Raw genomic sequence first — 27,915 nt, 5'->3', positions numbered from 1 at the left:
TGATGTGCCTAAATCTAAATCATCTTGACATACTATTGAAAAACCTAGCCCATCGACTTCTCAAAAGGTTTTCATCTAGAAAAGAAGAATTTCATTTTTCTAACTCAAGCAGGTGATGTATGCTCTTCTCCTTAATCTACACCTGGTGACCTTTCTGAATTTTCCACTTGCCTCTGGAGAAGCTTGCCCTCAGTGTCTTCTTCTCAGCACCACCAAGGATGGACAGAATGCATCCGATACTGCTGTGCAGTCCAGCTCCTTCCAAGAACCTCTCTTTATTTTGACCTTATTACTTTTCCTCAACAGAACACGCTGGCAGAATGATCAGAAGAGGGAAGTGCAAGTGTTGGAAAACAATGAAGAATGAACCCATCTTTCCTTGCTGTTGAGGCCACGGGATAAGAAACTTTCAAAGTGGCATCTATTAGATAACATAGGTTTTTGAGAAAATTAAATTATGCATAGAAAAATGCTTCTGAGGTTTACATACAGATCTTACAAAATTTAAAGGGAGCACTGCAGGTCTTCCTATCAACCCTTTTTATTATTATTAACACATTCCCTGGTTTATTGCATCATCATCATGTATGCAGATTCTTGAATCATCAATTTGGGTATGTAATCATAATTCTCACCAATTTCCTTGGGAATACAGAGATGGCATTGTGAATCTGAGAAAGCTCCAAGACAGCCCAGCACCTTCCTTTTATTGCTGATGTAGATGGGTAAGTTATCTCATCAGGTAGAATAGCTGGTGGATATGTGAGCATTAACTCCTCCAGTTTCACAGTAGATTTGAGGCTTTGAGGTAGGTCAACTGCTTCTATACTGGCAAATATCCCCAGGTATTAACCCAGAAATTAAAACTGGCAACTATACAAAACCCATGTTTTTATAAACAAACAGGAAAGCCTTTTAGGTAAGGTACACCTCCAGTCTCATACCCAACCACTTCTGACATTCACAATACGTCCCTGACCTATGCACTCAACTGTGTTATTCATCACCAATTTAAACCTGAATCAGCTCTGTCTTGTAGAACTTCTCGTCATGATGGAAATTTTCTGCATCTGTGTTGTCCAGTGAGCTAGCCACTAGCCACGTGTGACTGCTGAAATTAATCAAAATTAAATAAAATTTGAAACTGCCGTTCCTCACTTGCAGAACTGCATTTCCAGTGCTTGGTAGCTGCAGGTGGCCAGTAGCTACCGTGCTGGACGGCGCACATGTGGAATATTTCCACCACTGCAAAAAGGTCTATTGGTCAGTGCTGTTCCAAACCATCAAAAACAGTTAAAACGTATTCTGAAGCAGAGGCACTACCATTGTTTATTCGAAATGTTTTGACATAGTAAAATTTCTTTCTTCACCAACTATATATGTATACACACATGTATGCACACACACACTCTAAATTCTAATAATACAATTGAAAATCACTTTTTATTTCACAAAGAGCTTTCCTACCCCTAATATTATTTCATCGCCGCAAGAACGTGTGGTCAGATGAGGTCAGGTTCGTTCAAGGTGATGTGGCCAGCAAAACAGATAGTAGTATCTCATCTCACAACTGAGACCACTACGCCCCCAAGAGGTTAAGTGACTTGTCTGTAGTCATAGAGCTAGAAGTTGGAGGGGTCAAGATTTAAGCAAAGGTTTTCTAATTACAAATCCAAATCTCGGTTTAATAAGTCGCATTTTCTCATTCACTTATTCATCCACATTTATTAAGTACCTACTCTGAACCAGCCACTGTGCAGATTCTGGAAGACCGAGGTTAGCAAGGCATGTTCCTGTTCTCAAGGAGCTTGCAGTATAGCGGACGAGACGACAAGTAAAACCGGTGGTTACAATCCCCAGTGACTTGAGCTACAGCAGAGGAAGAGGGAGTTTCTCTAGGAACACACAGGGGCAGCACCTTGGCCAGGCCAGTCAGAGTCAGGGCAGGGAGCGGGACTCAGAAGAAACTCTTGGAGGAAACATCTAAGCTGAGAACAGAAGGAAGTGCAGATGTTGGTCAAGTGACGAGTGTCCTGGAAAAAAATCAGTACATTCCAGGGACTAGGCACAGGAGTGTACAGGCCAAATTCATGAGCTTGCATGACAAGTCAGATTTTCTCATAGGCTCTGATGCTCTGATTTAATTTCTTCCCTTCATCTCATTCCTCTCTTTCATTTCATAGTGTGCTTAATCCACAGGGCAAGTTTGCTTTTTCCCGATTGCTCCCAAATTCAATTCCTTTCCCCACTGTCTCCGAGTCACCCATCTCATGATCCCTCTAGTGCCTCAACTACCTTCATTTTTTTTAACCCCTAAGATCTCACTGTTGACATAGACTCCTGGCCCTCTCTTCCCCATAATCTTTGCCAGCTGATCCCAGAAATCTTCCCCAGCACATATACACACAAATATTTGTGCATGTGCCTGATCCCACCCCCCAGAGAGAGCACACAGTGTGCTGTAGTTCTCATAGATATTGTTAGTTCAATCAGCAATTTACTGAGTGCCCACCACACCCCAGGCACTCACTGACCCAGGCACAGAACACAGTCATAGCTCTTTTGGTGTATGCATCTATTTGAGGAGCACACAATCAGGGAAGAAATAAATCTATGTGCCAGAAAGTGAGAGATTACACATACCTGTACACTTTAGTACATACATGAGATCAGACCATACATGATTCTGTAACTTGCTCTTTTTCACTCTGCTGTATATCAAGGGTGCCTTTCCTCATCAATACACATTGATCTACATGATCTTTTTTGATCTCCAGGGCGACCTTGAGCAGCATGCTGCGGCTGATCTACATGATCTTTTTTGATCTCCAGGGCGACCTTGAGCAGCTTGCTGCGGCAGCCTTTTCCTCCCTTCACTGTGCCCCTTTCTGTCAGAAGGCTTAGCTTCCACACTACACATTGTTGCTTGGCTCCACTTTGAACCCACATGACATTGTGGGCCTATTCTAGAGCACATCCTGGTCTCTTCCATATCCTGGCTTGTTTGTCCCTGGTGGACGCACTTGGCAACGGGCAGTGTACCTCCATCCTCGGTTGGCAGGAATTACTTTCCAACCTCATCCCTAGCCCATAGCAATCAGGAGGACCATAATATCTTTAACTATCTTTTAGCCACATCCAAGCAAGTCCACATTCATATTTCCACCCAGGGATCACAGAGCGTTTAGTCTGTTCTTGTTCTTTCGACGTGATGAGAACATCGCAATTTCCCTGAGTTAAACGGCGTCAATTAATTCCAACATCCACAAATAAGCTTCTTTTGTTTTCCCTAAGGAATCAATAATTAAAGTTTGCAACCTGGGGCCCTCCCTAGACTGCACTTCATACGACACATGCTCTAGGAGACGTTTACTTTGCTATCAGACTGAGCCAAGTCCCCATTAAAGGCTCTACCACCTCCCAGCTTGGTGACCTGGGGCCGGTTCCTCCATGGTTACTCTCCCACATAAGATCTACTTTCTGGCTACTCCAAACCACCAGCTTTCTGAACATGCCTTGTTGCCTCCCACCCCTTAGTCTTTACATGCTGCTGATCCATCTCTCTGAAATGATCACAATAATGGCCATTATGTATTGTGCACCTGCTGTGTGCCAGTCTCTATATCAGCCACTTTATAAACATCACACTCAATCCTCTGAAAAACCCTTAAGACAGAATAATTGCATATTTCTTGGAATTCAGGAATGAATCCATTTTCTCCCCTCATTTTATACTTGTATTAAGGTACATTTACAACCCATAACATTCGTTCATTTTTTAAAAGTGAGCAATCTAATGACTTTGAGTAAATTTGCAGAGTTCAGCAATCATCACTACAATACAATTTTAGAACATTTCCATCACTCCAATAAAAGATCCTTTGTGCCCATTTGCCATCACTCCCTATTCCCAGACTTCTCCCCAGGCAACCACTAATTTATTTCTATTTCGATAGATTTTTCTTTCTGGACACTTCATAAATAAATTCCATAAATGGAATCATCCAGTATGTGGTCTTTTGTGTCTGAATTCTTTCAGTTAGTATAATGTTTTTGAGCTTCACCTCTCCTGGAGAATGTATCAGAACTCTATTCCTTATTAGTGCTGCATAGGATTCCATCTATGAACACACCACAGTTTATCTGTTCTCTGGCTAATAGACATTTTGGTTGTTTCCAGTCTTCACTATTGTGAATAATGCTGCATGCGTGTCTTTCTGTGGACATATAATTGTTTGAAATTACTGCTCTCGTTACTACATTCCCCACCAATAAGATAACACTTCCACATTCTTTGCCATGCAGTCTTGCAGTGTCTCCCTCTGTGAGCAGAGTATACTCCTTCCCCATTAATGGTGGACTTGGCCATATGAGTTATTTTGATCAATGGACTGTCAACAGAAGTGATGGTACAACAGCTTCAAGAGGAGGTCATAAGTGACATGACATGTGTGCACTCATCCCTCTTGAGTGTCTGCTATCTGCCACGAGAGGAATCTGCCCCAGGTAGCTTCTGGTTCCTAAGTGAGAAGACATGTGGAAAAGATCTAAACCCAATCCACAGTCTCTGAAGATAAACCCAACTGATCTCAGCTGAGCCCAGCATTGGCCCCACCAACTGTAGATCTGTGAGTTAGAAGACTATGTATTATCTGTTGTAAGCCACTGGCTTTGGGGATCAACTTGTCACACAACATTGTTTCAGCAACAGCTGACTACTACACCTAACTCTCTTCCCAATCCCTGCTCCAAACTGCCTACAGTTACATAACCTGTACTATATACTATATATGATATGAGATAGGAGTTCACATATACTTTATTAAATAATTCTATTATTCCATCTATGTGGTACTTCCCATGACAAGCATGAAATTCCAGGGGACTATCTTTTACACTGGAACCATTAACATAGCTCCCTGTATGTGGTAAGCACGCAGAGACGTTTCTTCAAACGTTTTTGGTATATACGGCTTTTTCCTGGCACCAAGAAAATCATCTCCAACAAATACTGAGCATTATCTTATAAATAAAATTCATTCTCATTTTAATTTTCTCTCCTCTACCTTTTATCCCCCATAGTCTACTTTCCTTTATCATTTTAATCATCTCTTTTACATCCATTTTCTCTGGATCCTCACAATAACCCTATTTTATTCCCAAATTATAGATCATGATGAGAGCGAGTGACCTTCCCGAGGTCAAGCAGTGAGTAAGGAGACCTAGGAGGTTTGACGTAGGTCTGACCATAGGCCCAGGACACTGCCCATCACTAGGTGCCTCTGGTCATTTCTCACCTGAGTCTTTACTATGCATGTGTTTTGGCTTTTCTGATCTCCCAGGAAGTCCACCTGTCAGTGAGATCACAAACTATTACTCTTCCCGTTTCCTATCTGATAAACTCTGACTTTGTTTCTATATTAGTAGGCAGCCAACTTTCTGAATCTTCTGCTATATGACACTCAAAGACTGATGCTGGCACATTTTCTGTTTTCCATACCCTTGCTTTAAATACATGGTTCTTTTCTTATATGGAACCTGGTGCTCTTTCTGTTTTTTATTTTCAGATGTTTTTCATGTGCAGTATAGTCTCTAAGACTTACCTACTTGACCAAATTATTCTATTTTCCGCTGCTTCTACAAACTGTTTTTAGTAACCTCATCTACGCATCCATCAATTTCTACTTTATGGATATTTCTCTTCTTTGATGCTTCTTTGTGTATAAGGTTTGCGGGTAATTTTTAGGTCTTCAGCCTTTGTCTTTTCCTTTTCCTTTTCCTTTTCCCTGACATTTCCTTTTTAAAGACTAACACTCATAACATTTTGTTTCCCTGTGTATGAATTATTTCAACAAAATAACACTCGATTCTATATATGCTGTCTTTTGGTTTTTTGTTCAGGAATTCAAGGGGTACACAACTCTTGAAATCAGTTTAAATTGATAAAATCTGGGTCAGTAGAGAGAGGATAATAAAGTCACTTTTACCCTCCAATTATAGCTCTCTTCAAAATGAAATAGAAATTCTGCATTGAATGTTAAGTGTCAAAGAAGCCAGGAAGATGGCAAAAGATAGTTAAGAAGCACTCTTGAACATTTCAAAAGCTGTCTTAGCACAGGAATAATAAACAGAAAAGTTAGTCAGTTGATTTGACAATACCTAAGACAACAGTCAATACTAATTTCTACTGACCTATCTGCAGCTTTTATTCATCCATCCATTCAACATATATTTATTGATACCCTACTATGTATTAGCAGTTGTCAAAGTACCTAATCTATAAATTAGATTCATTAATTTATTCAATAAATATCCAATGAACTAGACTGAATTTCTTATGCAGTGAGAATGGAGATGTATACTATAATGAAGATAGTATGGTCTCTTGAGCTCACAATCTGGAGGATTAAGAGGCTTAACATTTATTGGAGAATGTATTAGGTACTGGAAAATTTTAACCTAATCTCCCACTTAGTTCTAATAGCTCATACTTTAAAGATAAGAAAAGTGGAGATGTAAGCCACTTAGGAGTACACTGAGTGACATAGCAGCAAACTGAATCAACAATGGCTTAAATAAATAGAAATGTATTTTTCTCACATAACAAGAAGGTAGGTGAATTGCTAGAGATGACACAATAGGATAAAAATATCAAAATCTACATTTCTGTGGTTCTTTTTTTCTTTCTTTTCCTCTTATAGCCTCATGGTCACAAGATGCCTGCTGCAGCTCCATATGTCACATACACATTCAAGACATGAATGAGATGAAAAGCAGGAGAATAGTGCTATGTATTTCTGTCTTTATTAATAGTAGAGGAAAAGCAGATTTAACATCATACTAAATGCTTTCTATGCATTATCTCATTTCACTGTCTTCTTTTGGGGATACATCTTTTAAAAGTACTTTTGGGGAGGATCTGTGGTAGTAAAATTTTGTAGTCTTTATTGTCTGAAAGTTTACTTATTTAACACACATATTTGAGCTGGGTATAAAAATAAGTTCAAAATTGTTTTCCACGGGGTTTCGAAGCTATTTCTCCATTGTCTTCTTGAATTATATGTTGTTAGAGTAAAGTCTGGTGTTACTCACATTATTACTCCATTATAGTTTGTATGCCTTTTGTAATTATTATATTTTAAATTTTTTTTGTTTTTTCTTCATGTCTGAAGTCTCATGTCTCTTAGTATGGGTTATTTTTATTTATCCTGTTATCTATAAATCTGAAAACTGTAACCATCTCAGGTGTTGGAAATTTTTCGGTCATTATTTTTTCAAATATTGCATCATTTTCTCTTCCTGAAACTCTTATCAGAATATTTTGGTTTCTTGATCTATTTCCATTTTTCTTTACTTTTTTCTGATACTTTTTGTCAAAGAGTAAGCAGAGACATTTAATTTAGTTAAAAGCACAGCTGACATTTACTTGACTAAGAGAAAGACCAAACATATGTACATTGATTACTAGAGAAAAAAGGTGAGATAGGGTTTATAAAAGAAAAAATAACCACATTTTATGGAAAAGTGACACTTATTTTTATGTCCTTGATAGATGTTTGGCTAAAACTGTGTGCCCTGGAGCACACTGACTTTGTCGTCAGGGAGACAGCTCAAGTTCCTTATGGATTTTTCACAAAAAAATTGTGATCTCACCCATGGAATGTCTGTGGGATGCTCATCTCTGGGCAGTGGCTGCAGCTGGCCTTCTGTTGGCTTCTCCACTTCAGTAAACCTGAGACTACACCATTTGCCTCATTGTTATTTTTTATTTTTAGCCTCTTGTTCTCCTTATATAACATTCTGGAATTCCTCAGCTCAACTTTTTGGCTCACTGATTCACTCATCAGCTGGTTCAAAGTGCTAGTCAAATTGAGGATTCTTTGTTCAGTAGCTATAAGCAGATAGATTAGATAGAGTCAAGCGACTGGCCAACTGGTGTTTGTTATCAGCTAGGAGCTCAGTCTGCACTGATAGTCAGGGGCTTTGGTTTCTCTTCATGTGGGCCTCAACAGTGGGGTGCGGGAGCTTCCTCGTGGAGTGGCTCAGTTCCAAGAGCAAGTGTCCTGAGACATCCAGGTGGAAGCTCTTTTACCTTTTATGATTTAGCCTTGGAGGTACCATAACCACTTCTGCCATAGCTATAAACCTGCCCACATTTAAGGGATGAAAACACAGATTCCATCTCTCAGTGAGAAGTGTGTCAAAGTCATGTTATAAGAAGACAATTTGGAATGGGAGTTGTTGTTATGACCAATTAAGAAAATACAATCTGTCACATGTCTCTCCTTTTTGATGGTGACCTTCCTGAGTTACAGGTCAGTTTTGCTATAGGTCACTTATATAGCTTGTCTCCTCTTGGTAGGGCAGTCTCATGACAGCGGCAGCTTCAGACTCATAGAGAAGATGCTACAAAAGCCAGGAGGACACCTGAGCCCTTAGCAGCAGTGTTGTAACCTCTGCTTACTGATCCAGTTCCTGTTCTGTTTTTTCTATTATGACTCTCTGTTTCCAGGATTCACAGAGTCCCCTTTGTTGTTTTATGGCTTGGCTCTGTGTTTCTTTTATCATTTTGGTGATTGGGTGTATGAGTGGAAGATTTTAGCATCTCCTCAACCCATAATATTGAACATACTTTTCTCAGGTTGGAACTTTTATTGTCCACATTTTACAGCTAAAGAATGTGAGGGTCAGAAAGGTTAAGTGCCTTTCCTAAGCTTGAGAGATTGCAAAGAGTTTGACTCCAAAGTTACTGGGCTCTACCCTCTCGCTCTTAAAAGTTCTTGTTCACATCCAAAATATTACTATAGAAAAACGAGACACAGTTCACCAATCATACATATAAATCAGTCCAATTCTCTTGTAATCAAACCTCGTATATGGTATGTTTTAGTATCATCAGCAGATATGGCTTATGAAACTTTGATGGTTTGAATCCAGCAGCGTCTCATCCTATGATTTCAAAAGATCTATCTCACCATTTTAGATAACAAATTCTTTACCGGGAAAAATATACATAACTTTATAACTTGTAAGTGGCACTTATTAGGTAGCAGAATCATAGGTAACTTTTAATATAATATTTTACAATGTTGTGCTTAAGTTAGAAACAATAATTTTTTTAAACTCTCCTTTTAATAAGATTTCTAGTGACTCGTAGGTGCTGGCTTCCTTCCCTCAAGCCTGTGAGCATGGATCTGCTCAAGATCAGAAACTGGAACCAACCCTCAAGGAGTTGGACCATCATGGCTGCCCTAAAATCGGCATCATTATTATTTGGGGGAAACTAACTTACTTAAAACATGCGCTTAAATACAAATTATATATCACTTCGCACTGAGCATCTTCATTGGACTCTGCTTCACTTTCATATCCTCTAAGTCATTTCTATTCCTCTTTCTCGCCCATTCTCACCATCTTTCACCTCAACATGAACATCTGGACTAAGTTCTCAACGTGCTGCTGAGCAGTGGTTCCCACGCAAGGAGGAGTGTAACTGCAAACAAAGCATAGGAAAAATACCACACACAAAAAAACTTAGAGCCACGGGACTAACATGAGAGTTAAGAACTTCTCATTTTGTCAAATATCTGAAAACTTGAAAAAAAAAAAAAAAACCAGCTACTACCAGTATCATTTCCTACCCAAGGACATGTACACTTTTAAAGATTAGGAAAAGCATAATCCTATACTTTAAATTTTACATATGAAAAACTCACTATGTAACTCTTTTTGTTTCTTAGTTCCCTTATCTCCCCACAAGAGAAAAACTGGCTTGTGGTTTGGGAACTAGTGCACTAGGTAACATGAATAATCGTTTCTCCTCTTAATCTTACTCCACTGTGATGTCAGCCTCAGCTGTGACTGGACATTAGCTGGCATATCACTGTTTATCACTGTCCCTTTTCCTCTGCCTCCTAGAGGGTGACTTCCTGGTATGTGGGTCTGCTGAGCACACCGACAGTGACTGATGGCAAGACAGCTTTTGCTCCCTCCCCAGTAACCCACCACTTCTTCTACTCACCCATGAAACATGGGGAAGCCAGCCATGCAGTCAAAAGTAACTGTGCAAAATTCTGCCTGCCTAGAATTCAGTAACTCCATGTCCTTTTGTGACTTGGGCAGATATATTGTGGAACCGATAATCTCATTCATTCCAAAGGCCTCTTGGTGAGGTTTTGGGCATCTACAGGCTTTACTTGTGTTTCTCAGTCACGTGGGTAAAGTTTTCACCACTTCCCACAGCATATCCAAAGTCTTCTCACACACTGGGGCATAAGAATCTCTGGCAATCTAGACGGAAGGTTTTCTTTAACCCTCAATGTGCAGAAGACAATAGTCAAAGAAGAAGAGTCTCATCAGAAGCATTCACTCCTGCTGGCATGCCAGGCAGGGGAGACCACAGATCGATTTCCAATTGTAGGATGCTATTGGAGAAAGCATACTGGCCAGACTCAGATGGAGTGTTGACTTTTTTTTTTAAATCTACAAGTATTTATTGATCATCTACTATGTACAGGTTCTAGGTGAGGCCAGAGAGAAATAAGACTCAGTCAATAAGCCATCAAAAGATTACAGTCATTTGCAGCAACATACGAAGTGAAGTAAGTCAGACAGAGAAAGACAAATACCATACGATGTCATCCACTCCCAAGGCAAACTGATCCCATTGTTAGTTATTATTCCAAAAAAAGAGATGTCAGGTCTAAACAGCACAGTAAGGGAAATGTGAGAGGACAGAGTAGGTTGACCATAATTCCATTTATGTGGGAACTTTACATTCTCAATAGGTAATCCAACATTTATGGTAATGGGTGCCTCATTTTCACTGGATTCTACCATCAGATTCCATCAAGCTGGAGCAGTAGTCCCCAGAATATATCCCACTAAGTCCAGTCCACTGTAGAAAGAATTCCTTGGCCAAATAAATTCAGGAAAAGATTATACAACCTTCTTCTCTTAGAGAATCACAAAGCCCATTGGCACATCAAAGGCCACAGAAAACTTGCAGTCAAGAAAACATCTACTTTTACCCCAAAGTTTCCCCCAAAGAATTAGACTTCAAGATACATTTCTTATTAATATCTGATTGAACTGGCGTCCACACACCTGGACAAAGAATCTGAGTTGCCATTTTCACCCAACCTGGAGATGGTCTTAGTTCTGCTGGTCTGGCCACATGGTGACAATAGAGAAAAATTTCCTCCAGGTAAAGCTGGAAGGTCTCAATAAAGTCTTAAGAGGTATCAGATTTTTGGTTTTCAGATGCTGCAGTTTCACTCATCAACTGGATTGGTAGCATGTGGCCCATAGCATCCATCACAGGGCATCTTGTATATGATGTGACTACTCTTGGACTTGGACAGCAGGGGTGTGAACTCTATACTGTGGGAGCTCGTGCACCACCAACCATGATGCTTTGCACATATTAGGTCTCAGAACAAATTTGCTGAATAGGGTATCATTGACTTGAATTTTCTACCGTGAACAGGTCACTCATCATCTGTGGGGTTAGTTTTCCACTAAGCAATTACAAAGGTTCCCTCTTACCTTTCCCATAAAAGCTCGTTAAATTCAACAGCCAATTACTGAATGATCATCAAGAGCCAACATCTGCCCTAGGCAAGGTCCACTCTGCTTAAGCCCTCGCCCTCCCATTGGCAAAGATAGCCTGGCAGTGTCCTTGCTAATTCCTCCTTGTTTCTTCATCCTGAGTACTCTCCCAGCCCATGGAGGAGGAGAAAGGGAGAAGAAGCAAACAAGAACCAAAAAAGAAAGGTAGCATTGGGTTGAAAAATATTCTAGGACAGCTGTTCCCGATGCTTTAGAGAATACAGACCCCTTTCAAACATCCAGGTATTTCACAGACCTCGGCATGACTGAGGATATGCTTTGAGTACTTGTGATGGAGAAAACACAGAACAAAAAGTCACACCGAATTCAGTCACACTTTGGATGCTTTCAGTTGCAAGACACAGAAATCCAGACTCAAACAGAACCAGGATCTTCCCATATTGCGACTCTGCATCTTCACTATGGGTTTCACTACTAGGCTGGCAGCACAACGGCTGTGGCAATCCAGCTGTCAAGTTCAGACACACGTCAGACAGGTAAGGAAGTCCATCTCTTCCCATAGTTCTCTCCCAGAACAGAAAGTGTCCCCAGAAGCTTCCTGGAAAATTTTCTCTAAAGTTTTATTGGCTTAAATATATACACTTGCCCATTTCTGGACCACTAAGGAGCGGAGATTAGGATTAGACTGAAATATCAGGCTCCCTCTTGGAGCTGGGAGTGAGGTCAGCTTCCACAGAGTATTTGGCTACAAGGTAAAGGGGTGTGGATGCCAGAGGAGAAAATCAGGGTTCTGTTATGAAGAAGAAGGAAGGACTATGTGTCAGGCAAGCAAACAATAGTGCCTCCCACATCCTTTTAAATGAATTTGTAGTTCACTAATATGCATTGGAAAAACAAGAGTGAATAAATGTGTATTGTACCTTCATCTCCAAGCAAATGGATTTATGGACTCTGTGTTGTTACAATACTTTCAGCTGCAAATTCCATAATATTCAACCCAGTGATTTAAACAATTGGCGTTTACATTTCAACATAAATATCTGAGGTAGATCATTCCAGGTTTGGTTCAGGGGCTCACCCCTGGGAGGTCTCTGGGTCAGCTTCTCGCTGATTTGCTTGACTTTCTCCTCATAGTCACAAAGCGGCTGCTGTTACTTCACAGCCTTCATCCTCACAGGGACAGCAGGAAGGAAAGAAAAGAGAGGAGTGGGGAGCAAAAGGGAGGAGAAGAGGAAGATAAGGAGTGAGGGTATGTATTTCTCTTCAAGAGATTCTCTTAGTCTGTGCTTTTCTGACTGCAGAGCCTGAGACAAAGACTTTTGTGCAAGGAGTTGGTTAGGGAATATGATTCCTTCATAAAGAACAGGAGTTTAAGATGTGGGCAGTGACAGAGGAATGGTGAGAAAGCCAGTATAGGATGCATTATTGATGTGGCCACCACTGTGGGAGATGTGCTCAATCTATTGGGACTTTCTGAGGACCCTTATGAAATGCATCTCATTGTCATCCACATGGGATACGAAAGGAGAAAGAGTTTATCACCTCTGACCTCCCAGTGCTTGAGGCTGGTTGCACAAGCACTAAGTTCCCCCACACCTCCAGGTTATCCTTGCAGAGAACAGGGTTTCTGTGGACTTTCAAGGTGGCAGCGTCAGAGAAGCCCCAGAACAGGAAATAAGAACTACAATGTCCGGGCCCCAGGCAGGCCCCGTCCAACTGCCCCTGCAGTCAGGCACTGGCTGGCACAAAGCTGGTCACCTCAGCAGAAAGGCTGAGAGGTCTTTGAAGTGGTGCCTCAGAGCCATCCAATGCAGTCCCTTTCTTGATTAGGGAGGAAAATCATTCGTGAAGTTCTTAGCAGACACCCACTCTGTGATGTCTCACAGTCTCGCTGTCCACGACTGGGTGTCACGCTGTCCCATAAATGCAAAGGAGGCTATAAATGCATATTTCTGCCACTTTGGGCCTCTAGAATAAAAGCTGGACTTTGCCAGCAAGACCCAAGAAGGTGGGATATTTATTTCTTGATCGATGTAAGGTATTCTGATGAGCTCCTAGTTAAAATTCTGTGCCCAGGGAAAACTGAGAAGAGGAACAACAACAATGAAAAAAGAAGGCCACCAAGATGATATAATAGAGGACACTGGTGGTCCCCCAGCATCCTCTCCTCTTCCACAGGAACACAATATTTGGGACAGCACACGTCTGCCCAAAACAAAGACCGCGACTCCCAGCCCCCCGGCAGCCAGCTTGGTCATGTGGCTCAGGTCTGGACAATGAGACAGAACAGACGTAACATGTGTAACTTCAGGGTGAGAGTCAGAGGGTATTTGCAGTCAGAGTGAGGAAGAGAAGTAATGGAGAAATAACACTTTGTTCTGCTCCTATTTTGTTCCAGGCCAGGTCTGTTGCTTAGACGGGATTTTCTTTTTGATCCTCATGTCAGACTGTGGGGAAGGCATTATTATCTCTTTTATAGTTTAAGAAACTGAAGCTCAAACAGACATTTGAAATTTATTTTAAAGACAGAGTCATATAAGAGCAGCAAGGTTCTTTCCCTCGGTCACTGTCCCTGTGTTTCATCCAATTTCCCTCTCCCGTCCTGTCTCACAGGCATTCTGAGGGTCTTTGCCCTTCCCCCAGCCACTCCCACAGTAGTGAGGGGCACCCACTTGGGGAGCAACTACAGAGACCAAGTGCCTTCCAACAAAAGACAGAGGATTGGGTGCTTATTTGCCAAGGGAGGTTTTTCTACCACCCGAAACAAAGTTAGACCCAGTGGGAGAAAGGGGAGGAGGCGGGAGAGTGGGGCAGCTGGGACACATGGCAAGGAAAGGGAAATTGAGTTCTACCTGAGAGGCGATTGGTGGAGTCTTTGCATTTCGAGAACCAGGGAGCTGGGAGTGAGTTGAATCCTGTTCAGTGTCACCAACCTGAGGACACTGGCAGGTCCTCCACAGAACAACTGCCTCACCATCTACATAAAATCCAGCATCTAACAGTCCCAACCCCTTGGGGTGGCAGATGGCCAGAGAGGAAAGGCTCTCCTCTCAGCAAAGGGGAGTGGGAAACACCAATCGGATATCTCCCCAGGAGCCAGGAGAGCGGTGGACACTGATTCATATTATGAAAGGCATCTAACCACAGGTGTGACATATGGAGTGTTAAGTTTGGTTTTTTGAAAAATTCTGGTAATGGTGTGGGTTCGCTGGAAGCAAAGAAAAGCTCCGGTCAGTTCAGGCATGAAGTGACAGAAGCTCAGGATAGGAAAGGGAAAGGAGGGGTGAGCGGGCAGGCATTAAGGAGAAAGACTAGACAAGGCTTGGCGGCTGGCAGCAGGCGAGAGAAGGGAGGGAAGAAAGGGCCCAGGGGAACCCCAGTATTCCCAGCCCCGGTGAATCCTGCTACCACAGGCTGAGATAAAGAAGGAGGATGACTGAACAGTCAGCATAGAATGAAAGAGCTCCGGACAGAAGGAAAAAGAAGACACCCACATGGAAATGCCCATTAAGCACAGAAACAGGGTTAGAAGTTGGGAAGGAGGTCAGAGCAGAAGACAGTTCTGAGTCCATTCAGCAGACATCTGTTGAACCATTGGGTAAAAGACCCTGACGTGTCCTGGGTACACAGTTAACTGTACTTGGCTAGAAGCTCATCTGAACTCAGCTGATGGGTTTTCAATCCACAACCAGGCTCTCCCAGACAGAAAGGGAAAAGGGAGGAATCAAAGGGCTGAGGTCAGAGCCTGTCAGAAGAGTTTAGAGGATGGATAGCAACACCAACGGCCATACATGGTCAAGGGAAAGCAGGGCTGAGAGAGGGTCGTGCATTTGCCATGATGAGTGCCTGGTTGCCTTTGCTGGTTCCCTTATTGGTAATTTGCAAGAGCAGGGAACAGAAGACAGGGTGTTAAAGACCAGAGGTACATGGAAGACATGGAGCCAAAGGCATGGACTTTCCACTCTCGATGTCTAGAGCACTACCTACTATTCCAAGATCATTACAGGGAGAGAGTCAGCACTCTCCAGTTCCTCCTGGAGTTCCAAACCAAGGAAGATTTTATAAAGGGAAAGAGGGACCCCAGGATGGTCCATTAAAAGAGCAGTGCAGTTGACATGTCTTTTGCCTGAGAACCAGAGAAACCAGAGCCCATCCCTAGGCAGAAAGAATGACATCTTTGTGGAAGACATATGAATAGAAAGGGCCCAGGCTCTATAGCAGGAGGAAGACAGAGGAATGGTGCTTTGGTAGAGGGAACCTTGGAGAAAAGGAGGGCACCTCTCCCTCTGGACTGGGAGGGAAGGGAAAGATAGAAAGAATCAGCCACACTTGGACATGGAGAGATGCTAAGAGAGACCTTACAGAGGGCACGGCTAGAATCTGATGGATTTTTAGTGCAGCCTCACTGAAGGCAGTGTCATCAGAAGGACAGATGAATAGAGGGGCTGCTGGGCAGCCATAGGCAGCTGCACCATGACTGGTAAAACCAGCACAGTCATAGGACGCAGGATAGGAGCAGAGCTACAACGTGTGTGTGCTGGGGAGGGGCTTATCCAGACCCCCAGTCCCATTGGGGCCAACGTGTTTCCCAGCAGCCATCAAGGGACAGCAGTACCTACTGTTCCAAGATCATTACAGGGAGAAACTCAGCCCAGCTCATTCCTATTCCTCCCCAATGGCAAAATGGAGGGGTTATTTATACAGCAAGCAGATGCCAACCCAAATAAACTGGTCAGTAAAAATAATTACAATTTTACTACATTTAAGTATGTGAAAACAGAGTATAGCTGAACAGAAAATCCATAAAAAGAAGATTCAGATGTGCATACCAAAAGAGCTTCAGCTCCCACACATAAAAACTGAGCAGTAGTTGTATAAATTCAGCTAGGACTGATTCTAAACAAAACCTGAGATTGTGAAACGGCAGAGGGGGACTTGGCTATCACATAGGCAGCTTTTGACTGCACCAACAGAAAACCTCACCAGAGGGAACTTAAACAATACAGAAAAAGGATTCTCTCACACACCAAAAAGTTTCAAAGTTGGGTTGCAAAGTTGGTCAATTTATCAACTCGACAAAGTCATCAGGGAACTAAATTCTCACCCTTTCACCACTCCCCAACCTCATTTTATTAACAACATGTGTTCTCTTCCTCCCGTTCCCCATCGTGGTCTCAAGGAGGCAGTCCTAGTTCCAATAGTGAAATGGTGACATGAAGACAATGTCATCTCAAAACAGGAAAACTAGGATCATTTCCTCCTGTGCAACTCTTTTGCAGAGCAAGGAAGATTTTCCCCAGAAGCCCACATCAGAGCAGATGCCCACTGATTGGCCAGACTGGGTCACATGCCCATCTCTAAACCAATCACTAGCAAGTAGACGGAGAGTCTACTATTGGTTTAATCAAGCAAACCGAGCACTAGATACTAAAAAAAAAAAAAAAAAATCAAGATCTGATTAACAAGGAAGACGAGAGGAGATGACTGTTGACTGGGCAGTCAGCATTATCTGTCACAGATTTTGTGTTGACAAGTCAGAGAATCAGGATAGGATGGTTCACAAATGAGGAGGGGGTTCTGCGCCATCAAACAGGACCATGAAAGAAGGTATCTGACCTAGTTCCTCAGCTCAAGTCCAACTTCACATATTCAATAAATATACCCTATGTTTAGATATCTTCAAACCAGTATTTCAGGGAAGCAGGCTGGTAGGGTAGGATTAGACAGACCTATGTACCAGTCTTGGCCCCATGACTTGAATGTACATAAGGGACCTTTGCCACACCATTCCAAAGTGGCTTCTTTCTCTCTTAATCTTGTGTCTGTCGTGGAGATTAATAAGCATCTCGGTGTGTAGTCAGTACTATGAAGCACAAGGATTGAGATTATCTTCTAAATTATAATCCAAGTATTATAAATGGACTGCCCTGATTTATAATAATGACTAATCATTGCTAAAATTATCCTACTGAATTTAGCTCTTGAACATAGGTTGATAAGGGAGTCAATCCACGCTAGCATAGTAAGTACAAACCTAAAAATATTTTTAGCCAAGTACTGCTGCAAGATATATTTGGTTAAATCCATAATAACAGACCAAATAAGTCCTCATCAGCAGACTAGACATTCTGCTTCCTGATAAAAGTAAGAATTTAGGGGAATTTATTGCAATAAATGTTGCATTAGCAGAGACATTGCAAATGCTTATTCAGAATAAATAAGGACAGTAAATAAGTACAGGATAGCTTTCAATGTCCTCCCATCTCCATCCATTTCTATAACACTCTCATACTGAACTTCACAAGGTCCCACTTTCAAGCTCTTACCCCCTCATCTCCAACATGTACTGTTCTAGTTGCCCATCTGACAGACTGCCAGCCCCTCATTCTGGTCTCCAGTGCCGTCGAAATCTGGTCCACTTTACCTCTCACCTCTTCCCAGTTTGTACTGAGTCCTTCATCTCATCTCTTTACCTGTCTCAGTGCCCACATCTCTCCACCTGAACTGCCTTCTTCCCTCCCCTCAGCCTATACGATCCTCCCATCTTTTCATGAAGGAAGAGTCAAGATTTCTGCTCAAGGAGCCTTTTGTGAAGACCTAGCCCTCAAAGATCCACAGTCTTCCTCTGCCTCATAATGCCAAGGCTCCATTCAAGTTCACCGTGGGTCATATTGAGGGGAGTGGGGATAGCAAGATGAGGACCCTTGAGTCAGACAACACTGGAGTTCAAATCTTGGACCCACTGCTTACTAGATCTGTGACCTTGGGCAAGTCCTGTCTAACATTTTTACAGCCTCAGTTTCCTCATCTTCAAAATGAGGATAATAACAGATTTCTCCATGTAGGCATGGTACTTGGAACACAATATAAGTCAGGAAGAATTCAATCATTGTTGGCTATTATCTGCTACAATCGTTGTTCTCACAACACTTTCTGAGTTTACATCTTGCCTCACTGGTTCAACTGAAATCTGCATGGATAACAACCAAGAAGGACAGATCCCTGCCCAACTCTTGGATCAAGTCCTGTGGGTCCCTTACCACATAGGTTGAGGAGGCTTTGCAAGGTTTGTGTCAACTGAACTTTCTTTCCTGCAACTAAACCACACTAGAATCAGAGATGCCAACTTTTCCAATGTCAGATCTGTTCCAAATTGAACTGTTTCCTTGTACATTTTTAGGAAAAGCTCTAAGAAGAGTACAGGAGCCTTTGCAGGGCAGTCCTGCCACAGGGCAGCATAAGGGTACTAGCCTCTGGAGGGCAGGGGAGAAGGAATGCCAAGAGGTAAGACAGAAGAACTCAGAAAGTTAGAGGTAGGGGGCCAGAGCCAAGGGGAGGAGCAAAAGTGAGGACAGGACATTTGTATCCCAAACCATGAAGGATGAAACCTGAGAGGGGAAGACAGGACTCCAAACCTGGAACCCCAACAGGGGAGAGGAGTGAAGGCAATGCTCTGGGTGAAGATGGAAGGAGATCTCAGTCACCAGCCTGAGAAGCAACCACCCCAGCCAGGAGCAGTGGGACTTCCAGACACTCACGTTGAGGACAGCCACTGGCTTGCCACCTCCCCAACCCAGTGAAAATACTGGAAGATGTACTCCCATAAAACATGGGACTATACAAAAAAGGGGAAGATGTGAGAAACAGAAACTCAGAAGTCAACCCAGAAGGACAAGACATCCAGGAAGGATGTTTCCAGGAAAGAGACTAGACCTGACATGACTGACCTTGTGGGAAGTTGTGTGGGAGGCTGTGGGAAGGCTGGGGAGAATCAGGAACAGCTACGAAGCAAACCAAGTAAGTGGGAACGAGGGCAATAGGTAGAAAATAGGAAATGAACATCATCATAATACACCACAATGTTCACCTGTGAATATTGCATAGGTATAATAATGCTAATTTAACCAAAAAAAAAGGCCTATATTTAATGGAACTACATTAGGAGAGTGGAGAAGAGGAAACAGTGAGTGGAGGTCAGAGAACTAACTCTTCAACTCTTAAGCCAGTAGATAACAGTCCACACATTTTTTTTTAGAAATATGGAGATATGAAGTGATTCCAGAAGAACAGAAAGTGATTATCTCTGAAAAAATATATATTTTAAAAATATTGAAAAAAATTTAAATATTAAAATATATGTTTTAAAATATTATTTAAAATATTTGAAAAGAAAACGATTATCTCTGGAGCAAGGCTGTTTGGGGGACTGTGAAAAGCAGGTGTTTCCTGGGGCAAGAGACTCACCAAGCTTTAGTACTTTCTAACCTTTTAAACCAAGTGAATGTACTGTTTCAGTAAAATCAAATTTAAATAACAACAAAGAAAAAGGTCAAATTGATCAGCATATGCTAAGTCAATGCACTGACTCTTCTTCCACTGATCGCTAATGGGTTTCACTTGGAGATCATTTCACAGTTTATTTCACGGCAGATGCAAGGATCAGGACTGGCTAAAGAGCAGACAGTGAAGTGGTACCATTTCAGGGGTCCTGCACGGGGCTCCCTACCCATCAGTATCATCAAGCCTGCCTCCGCTTTCCCCATCACAGTCACACTGACCCGGGTCTGCAGCAGTCTTCTTCATAAAGCCAGCTCCTCCAGATGAACCGAGTGGCATTTGTGGCCACCCCTCGGTGTTTGTGGCCCCAGAGACAAAGTCCATGAACCTGTGAGGTCCCAGAACTCCCCTTCCTCTTCCCTACTAGAGTCACTCTGCCTTCAGATCCTGAGGACCCCAATATTTTTGTAATAAATTTCCACTGAAGCTTAAAAACATCCAGCTCCTCAAGTCCTCTAATGGCACCTGAGTAACTATGAGCATCTTCGCTCACAGAAGCCGACAGAAGTTCCCAGGACAGAGTATGGGAATGAGAATGGTGAGGGACAGAATGGTGTGAAAAACTGGAGAAAGGGCAAGAGCCAAACCAAGCAGGGCTAAATTTACACCGACAGGGGGAAGTGGTAGAACTTAAGACAAAATGGGGTTCTTGGCACAGTTCTGACCAGAACAGCTGTAATGGTGTCTGGAAGAAACAGAATCAGTGAGGGTAACTGCGAGTATGGTATCTTGCTATCTGCACAGCTCTTCCCACTCTGTTGTCCAAGTGGAGTCTGTGGTAGGAAGCCCCCCGGACAGCCCCCAGTGATGCCTCCTCTTGGTATGCACCCCTGGTGTAGTCCCCTCCCACAGCAGACCAAGCCTCTGTCTCCAGCCTTCTCAGATCATTTGCACAAGGGGAATCCAGCTGCCATGCTGGGAGCAGTCCTTAGGGAGAGGCCGGGTGATAAGAAACTGAAGCCTCTAACCAACAGCTGCACAAAGGACCCTGGAAACAGGTCTGGCTCAGTCGAGCCTTCAGATGACAGCAGCCCTAGCAACATCTCAGTCACACTCTCATAAGCAACCCTGAGTCAGAACCACCCAGCTAAGCTGCTCCCGTATTCCTGTCCCCCAGAAACCATACAACATAATCCAAGTCTGTTGTTTAAAGCCACTAAACTTGGGGGTAATTTGTTACCCTGAGGTTAAGAGTAGTCAAATCATTTGCCCAAGTTCTCACAGCAATTAGAAGTCCCTAGGTCTTAAACTCCATTTTTACTGTTAACCATCAACTCCACAGATATTTCAATGACTTTCTTATTAAATAAAATGTTAAAGGTTGTTGATCTTCAGAACACGTGAAAATGATGCTTTAAAGAAGTAAATGGTACATGAAAATAAGCGTACTTAATGTAGCTCCTTTTGTGACTGCTGAGTGCTCTAACATTTCCTGCAATTTAGATTTGGGAGCAGAGGCAGGTACCACAAAAAGAGGAAATGTTATTCTGATCCTTGACTGGGGCTTGTTGCCAGAGCTTGGTCTTATCCTCTGCAGTGTATAATTTGTGATAAAATTGGCAAGAGAATGTATGCTCCAATAACTTGGCCGATTGCATTAGGCAAACACAAAGCCTTAAAGAGTATTATTTATGATAAAAGCTGACCAAGGATTCTTATATTAGAAGAATGGGGTTGGGGAGCCCTAATGCATGTGAAACACCTGAACGCAACAAAACCTAAGGGAGAGACATGCAAAGTTGACATTCTGCTGGCTTTTATGCTTATAAACAAAATGTATCTTTCCTGTTCTTATAAGCACCAGTATGTTTTTTAATCCTAAGAAACCTCACTTGCTCACAACTCCTATATTTCTCAGGCTGAGATATTCAGAATGCTTACATGTGGACTCAGTGTCTCCAGAAAGGGCCAACTCAGAGGCCTGGGAAATAGGAGAACTTTATTTGGTGGGAAGTGAGAAGAGTAAGTCAGGGACCCATCAGGCTGCCAATATCCACTGAATATCAATGGACATGTTTTCAGAATCATGCTCTGTGACCCTCCCTTGTTTTATTCCTTGGCTTCTTCTGGGGAAGGAAGAGAGGTATCTAAAGCTTTCAGTAGGGTGGCCTTATTTTTGAAGGGCAGTCAAGCAGCTGACCCCAGGGCCAAGAAAAATCTCTCCACTCATGAAGTTATTGGCCCACAATTGGCGGTGAGATTTGTCCATCCATCAGTAGAGTGTCTGATAATGAATAATTTGTGTGTGTGGTTGCTGGGATTGGTGTTAAATCATTCTGATGGGTCCCCCTTCCCCATCCACGTAGGGTGAAAACCCAGGCTCCTTGTGGAGTTCACAAGGCCTTGGATGGTCTCCCAGCCCCCCTTCCCTCATAAGTCTGGCTCCTTCCAGTGTTCAGGTCCTAGGCACCCAATGTAAATGAAACCGCCCTCCTTCCCTCGGCCCATCTCATCACCCTGATTCACTGTTGGCCACTTAGCACTACCAGAAATTAATTCTGTATTTATTTAATGATAAAATAATAAAATCGAACAATTTATTGGGCAGGTTCATATGCCAAGCACTGTTCTAAGGGTTTTCTTCATAGTAGCTCAATTAGCCTGATAATATCCATTACAGCCATTACAGGTGAGGAAACCAGGGCACAGGTTAAGCACTTTGCCTAAAGTGATGTAACTATTTGGTGGTGGGGCCAGGAATAACCCCATGATTTGTTTCTTGATTTTTGTCCATCCTCCCGTTGGGCTGTAAACACCAAGGGAGAAGGGCATTTGCAGGTTTTGTTCATTGCTGTATCCCAGTACCCAGCACAGTGCCTGACACAGAGTAGGTGCTTGAATGAACGAGTAAGATTTCAAAGCCCTACCCCTGCACTCACCCTTGCTCTTTCTGAAAGAAGTCTGTGGATGTAGTCCTCTATTGGCCTGCACCAAATCAGTTGGTCACGTGATCTCTGCTTCCACCAGATCCCAGCTACTCAAGTTAAGGTGGGTTGAAGTATCAAAAAGTCTCCTTAACTGGGCACACTTGGGGTTTGAGGCAGAAGCGTCCTTCATCCCAGCCAAGTGCTCTCTGTCAGCTCAGGGTCAAACGTGCTGTTACAGGCACTCCAAGCGTCATTTCTGGGACCCGGTTTTGTTCCGTTTCTCACTGTTTTTTGGTGGAAGCTTCACCTCCTGTGCCATCTTGGCTGCAACAAGACACTTGGAGTGTTACAAAATTTGAAGACGCACGAGTGGGCTAGGCTGGGTTCTGGAAGGAAGACCCTAGAGCAATTACCAGGAAATGTCTTAATAGGACCAGAACCCTGGGTCTTCTTGAGCACTCTCTAGAGATGGGATATACATCTCTGAATTTGGAAATAGACTGAAAAAAGGAAAAAGCAGGGGCGCCAAATATTAAAACATTTGGGGAATAAGCAAAAGCAAAAAGTTTATGATTTAACTAAAGTGCATTATTTCCCAAGATGAATTTATCATCTGCAACGGTGGCTCCTGGGCTGCTGACTCTTGGGACGGGGCTGGATTAGCGCTCACACTCCCAGTAGCGAGCGGCTTGCTCTGGCTTGCTCCCGAGGTTCCCCGAAACCAGCATCTGGAACTTCCGCTCAGGTCCTCTCCAGAATCCCCAAGAGGCCGCAATGAGACGGCCAGCCTGACGTCACGTGAGTGCCCCGCACCTCGGCCTGTCCAGACGCGGCTACTCTCCTGGTCTCTTCGAAAACGCACCAGGCTAGAGCCGCGTGTTAAGCTCTCCTCTGCTCCTCCACCCCCAACCACCTTCTCCAAGCCATGGTCTGCGCACCCTCCTCTCCCTGCCCCAGATGCCTCGGAGCAGAGATCTTCTGCCCACTAGAGAGGAGGGGTGGTGGCTGGAGGGCCGGCAGAGCGTTGAAGCCAGGCAGGTGGGTGCAGGCCTGAGGGCCCGTGATGTCCGCGCTTGGCTCTACCAGGCTGCATCTGGGGTCCTGTCCCGTTAGCTGTAAGGTACGGAAAGTCCTGTTGTCAGACAGCCTGAGCAGAAGGAAACTATCCAGTGTCTTCTTTGCTCTCGGAGTTGTGCAGACCCTGGGCACTCAAAAATAACGTAACATGACCTTCGAGAAGCTCAAACTCGAAGTCTCGTGGGCTGCATGGGCGGCGACGGGGCTCCACACCAGGCTGGGAAAGAGCGCGTGAAATGGAGAGGACCTGAGAGTGAGAGCATAGAAGGGGGCCTTAGCCCAGCCCTGGAATCAAAGAAGGCTCCCCAGGGGAGGTGAATCCTTGAAAGAGGCCTGAGGTACGCAAAGGAGTTGGGCAGAAGGAGAGGGGAAATGCTCCCTACAAAGGCCCAGAGCAGAGAGGAAGGCGCAACTTGAACCTTGCTGGGTTGCCAGGAGGAGAAGGGCAGGGACGAGAAGTGGCTTGGGTCTTGATTTCGTGGCCTCTCCTTCCCGCGACCCGAACACTGACGGTTCGCTGCCGGAATCTTTGTTGCTCAGGGGCCCAGACACCACGCTTAGGCCGGAACGTGGCGTGCCTTGAGTGACTGCGCTGCGTAAAGACGCGCGTACTGGAGGACATGCGCGCGGATTCTCTAGGCAAACGCGGAAGCGGAAAAGCCGCGTCCCAGGAAGATCTGCGACCCTGGTGAGTGGCCTGCGGCCTGAGCCCCCAGCTTCAGGCTGCGAGTAAAGCAGGAGACGCGTTTAGGCGACCTCTGTTCTAAGACCTGTTCCAGCGGTGACGGAAACTGCTGGTTCTCCTAGGGGCCACCTGTCCAGGACGTCTGCCCCGGGGTCTAGGCCTGGCAGGGAGGCAGAGCTCAGAGGGACAAAGTAGCCCAGAAGAAGGTAGAGGCATGGTTTGGAGACAGCCTCAGGCCAGGCCCGGGGATCACGGGAACTCCTATTGGGGCGGGGTCCAGCACTAAGGAGTCTTGAATAAACTGGTGGCCAGCCAGTACTGTGTAACGGGTGTACGCTTCTGTGCTGTCCGCGGAGACGTTGAGGCGCCAGGCAGGGAGCGCGTGGCCCTCAACCTTGAGTTCCCTCTCAGCGCGGAGTTCAAGTCCCAAGGCCAGTATGAGCAGCTGTGTGCTGGCTCCCGCCAGAGTCAATGCAGTATGACCCAGACAGCTTGGGGTTCGGAACCCTGGGTAGTCAGGGGCCCCCTTCCCACAAACTGCCACGCCACCATTGCGCACCCTCCGTAATAATCCGCTTCAGACTCTTGGACTGCAAGCTAAAATCTGAGCGCGAGATGTTTAAAAAAGAAAGCGGATAAAGGAGGAGATGGAAATAAGAGGACTGAAGCAAGACACGCTTCTGCCCCGAGTTGCCCCGGGGCAAAAGGACTGAGTTAGTTTGGAGGATGGGAAGAGGGAAAGGTGCCAGATCCCCTCCTTAAGCAGTTTCCAAGAGGTTGGTCTGCATTAACCCAAACTGCTGTGTGTGGGTTTGGTGTCCCCTGAGGGTTCCTAAGTGGCGGGTCCCGTGGACGCTGTACCTCTGCAGATGTTAACATTTCTGTCATTCCTTCCCAAAGCCCTGGAGATCTCCCAGTGACCTGGCCCAGGACCTCCAATCCCTGGCAAGCTCTGAGCACAGAGCTCAGTTTGCAGGCTAGTCCAACCCGAGTTGGTGTTGCCTGCAACACTTGGAAATCCTCCCCGGACTGGGCTGGAAAGGGCTTCTACTTCCTGGTACCCCAAGCTAAACGAAACTTATTGCAGAGAAAACAGGAGTAGAGGGCAGGATGGAGGCCTCGGCTGGGGCTGAAAGGAATGTGAAGGCTGTGTACCTGCTTGCGAGCTCAGGCGGAGGTGGCGCTCTTGGCTCGAGGTCTACAATCGGGTAAGCCAGGTCTCGGACCAGAGCCTAAATGAATCAAGAGCAGGCGTGAGGATCACTCCAGTGCAGTTTATCTTCATGGCAGGTTTCGATGGATACAGTGGATCTCGTCGAAGGGCCCGCGTTTACCTTCAGCACTATTTAATCTTCAGACGTGGTGCCGCTTGGGGTGGAAAAAATAGGTAAGAGTTTTCCAATCCTATACACCCGGCGTCACCACTGGAGTCAATTATGGCAAATCGCATAGCCTTTCCCAACCTCAGTTTCCCAATCTGTAAAATGGGCATAGTCCCCGCCTCTCTGAAGAGCGAGCTAAGAATGAGAAATGCCACGCGTCCTTCTAATTGTAGGAAGGAGAAGCAAAGCCTTTGCCTCAAACTTGATACACTACATGCTAAAGAAAGACCCTCTCTCCCTGCTTCCTCGTTTTCTGCTTACCTCCCCCACCCCCAACCCTTCCAAGTCCGCGGATCGCCGCACGTTTCAGGTCGGTCCTCCCGAGAGAGGCTGGTGCAAAAGCCAATAAGCCTGGAACACACGCAGGTCCTGCTGGGCCTGGGACAATGGTTTCCATTTAATAAATATTTCCCCCAAGGGCATTTCACACCGGGCAGGCAATTATTCAAAGGAAACAGGCGCGCAGGTTGGCTCTGCGGGTTATTTCGTCCTCTTTACCCGAAGAATGTTCATCTGACGCAAGAAACGAGTCTCGCATTCTCGCTGGGTGGGAAGAGGCGCCCAGGGACAAACCGACCCCGGGTGCGGATACAGCCTAAGACTCCGCTCTCGGGTCGCTGCAGAAGGGGCAGTGGGAAAGCTCACTTGCCCCGCCGCGCGCCGGCTGGCCTCCAGATTGTCCTTGCGATTTGGACAGATGTGTAGGGAAAGTTAGAGGTTTAAAAACACTAAATAATAACATAAATAGAAATCGAAATGGAAACCCATCCCCCGTCTCTTTCATAAAAGTGAAGAGCTGGTCGCGGTGCTCTTAAAGGCCCGCCAACCAGAATTTGAAAACTGCACCGCCGGACGGGAGGCCTTCGGGCATCGGCTTGGAACGCACGGCTGAGCTAGCCCGGGGCCCAGCACTCTGCCCAGGCGCCGCATCCCGGGGCAGAGTGGAGGCGGAGCCGCGCCGGTGTCCCAGGAGAACGCCGCCAAAAGACCGCCGAGGGCGCGGCGCGAAAAGTTTATTTCGCTTTTTAACCTGAGTCTGATATATTCTTTTTCTCTTCTAAGGATCTTTGACAAGGGGGGAAAGTGCTGCCCTTGCATTTCGTGGCGAGGCTGTCCTATTTATCAACACGCGCCCTCGGCTCCCTCCCTTTGCTGCCCCTCCCTGGTCTTTGTATTCGAAGTCCCACTCCTTTGCCCAGTCGAAAAAGGAAACCCGCGCGGGGAGTTTTGTTTGTTGACAGTGCCAGAAACAATGTGGCATCCGAGTCCCCAGTCCGGAGCTGGCCGCTCGGTTCTCTCGCTCTCTGTCTCTCCCTCACACCTCTCCCCGCCCCCAGCAGTCGCGCTCAGTCTTTCCAACGCGGGCGCGTTGGCAGGTGCGCCCCCTCGCCTTCTCTGCTGCTGATTGGAGCCCAGGTTGGGGAGTCACCGCCCCGCGCTTATGTCAGAGTGCGTTGCGGTCCGGGCCCACCTCGCCTTTGAACTTCGCCGCTTTTGGCTCCCGTTCACCAGCCTCCCCGCATTCTCAGCCAGGTGCTGTTCTAGGCGAGGAGGCTCCGGAAAGCCACGGGCGGGGGGAGGGAGCCACGGCCGTAGACACGAGAGAGAAGAGAACCAGAGAAGGCGAAGGTAGAGACGGGGAGAAGGAGGAGCTTCCTGCCCTCGCCTGCAAATTACCTGGCCACTTAATCCCAGAGACTTCGGTACTTGGGTCTCAGCCTCTGGTGCCGGCAGCCCCCCAGCCGGCTGCCCTCTCCTCCCCCGCCCTTCCTGGCCCTACTCGCCCCCCCGGGGCCTGCTTGGGTGCTGAGACTGGCATGATCAGCTGAACTTTGCGGGGTTAGCGCTTCTCTCTGGCTTCCCCTCTTTGGTGTGGAGGCGAGGGGAGCGCAGAGCCCCGGCTCAGGACGGACAGACAGGCAGACCGACAACCGCGTCCAGGCTCGCCTGCAGAGCTCCTGCACTCCCCACCCCCACCCGCCTAGCCTCCGGGACC

The 27,915-nt window shown here is 45.2% G+C and overlaps 1 long non-coding RNA gene across 1 annotated transcript; it reads left to right on the top strand.

Moving 5' to 3' along the window:
* The first annotated feature begins 12,377 nt into the window (after window positions 1-12,377).
* Window positions 12,378-15,398, top strand: LOC116663103. The gene is made up of 3 exons (XR_004319172.1): window positions 12,378-12,470; window positions 13,908-13,912; window positions 15,388-15,398. It is a non-coding gene; the product is annotated as an uncharacterized LOC116663103 (long non-coding RNA).
* The last annotated feature ends 12,517 nt before the right edge of the window (window positions 15,399-27,915 follow it).

This window comes from Camelus ferus, chromosome 1, assembly GCF_009834535.1.
Source record: "Camelus ferus isolate YT-003-E chromosome 1, BCGSAC_Cfer_1.0, whole genome shotgun sequence".
Lineage (NCBI taxonomy): Eukaryota > Metazoa > Chordata > Mammalia > Artiodactyla > Camelidae > Camelus > Camelus ferus.
Note: the sequence above shows the minus strand (reverse complement) of the source record. Positions and strands in the feature narration are given on the sequence as shown.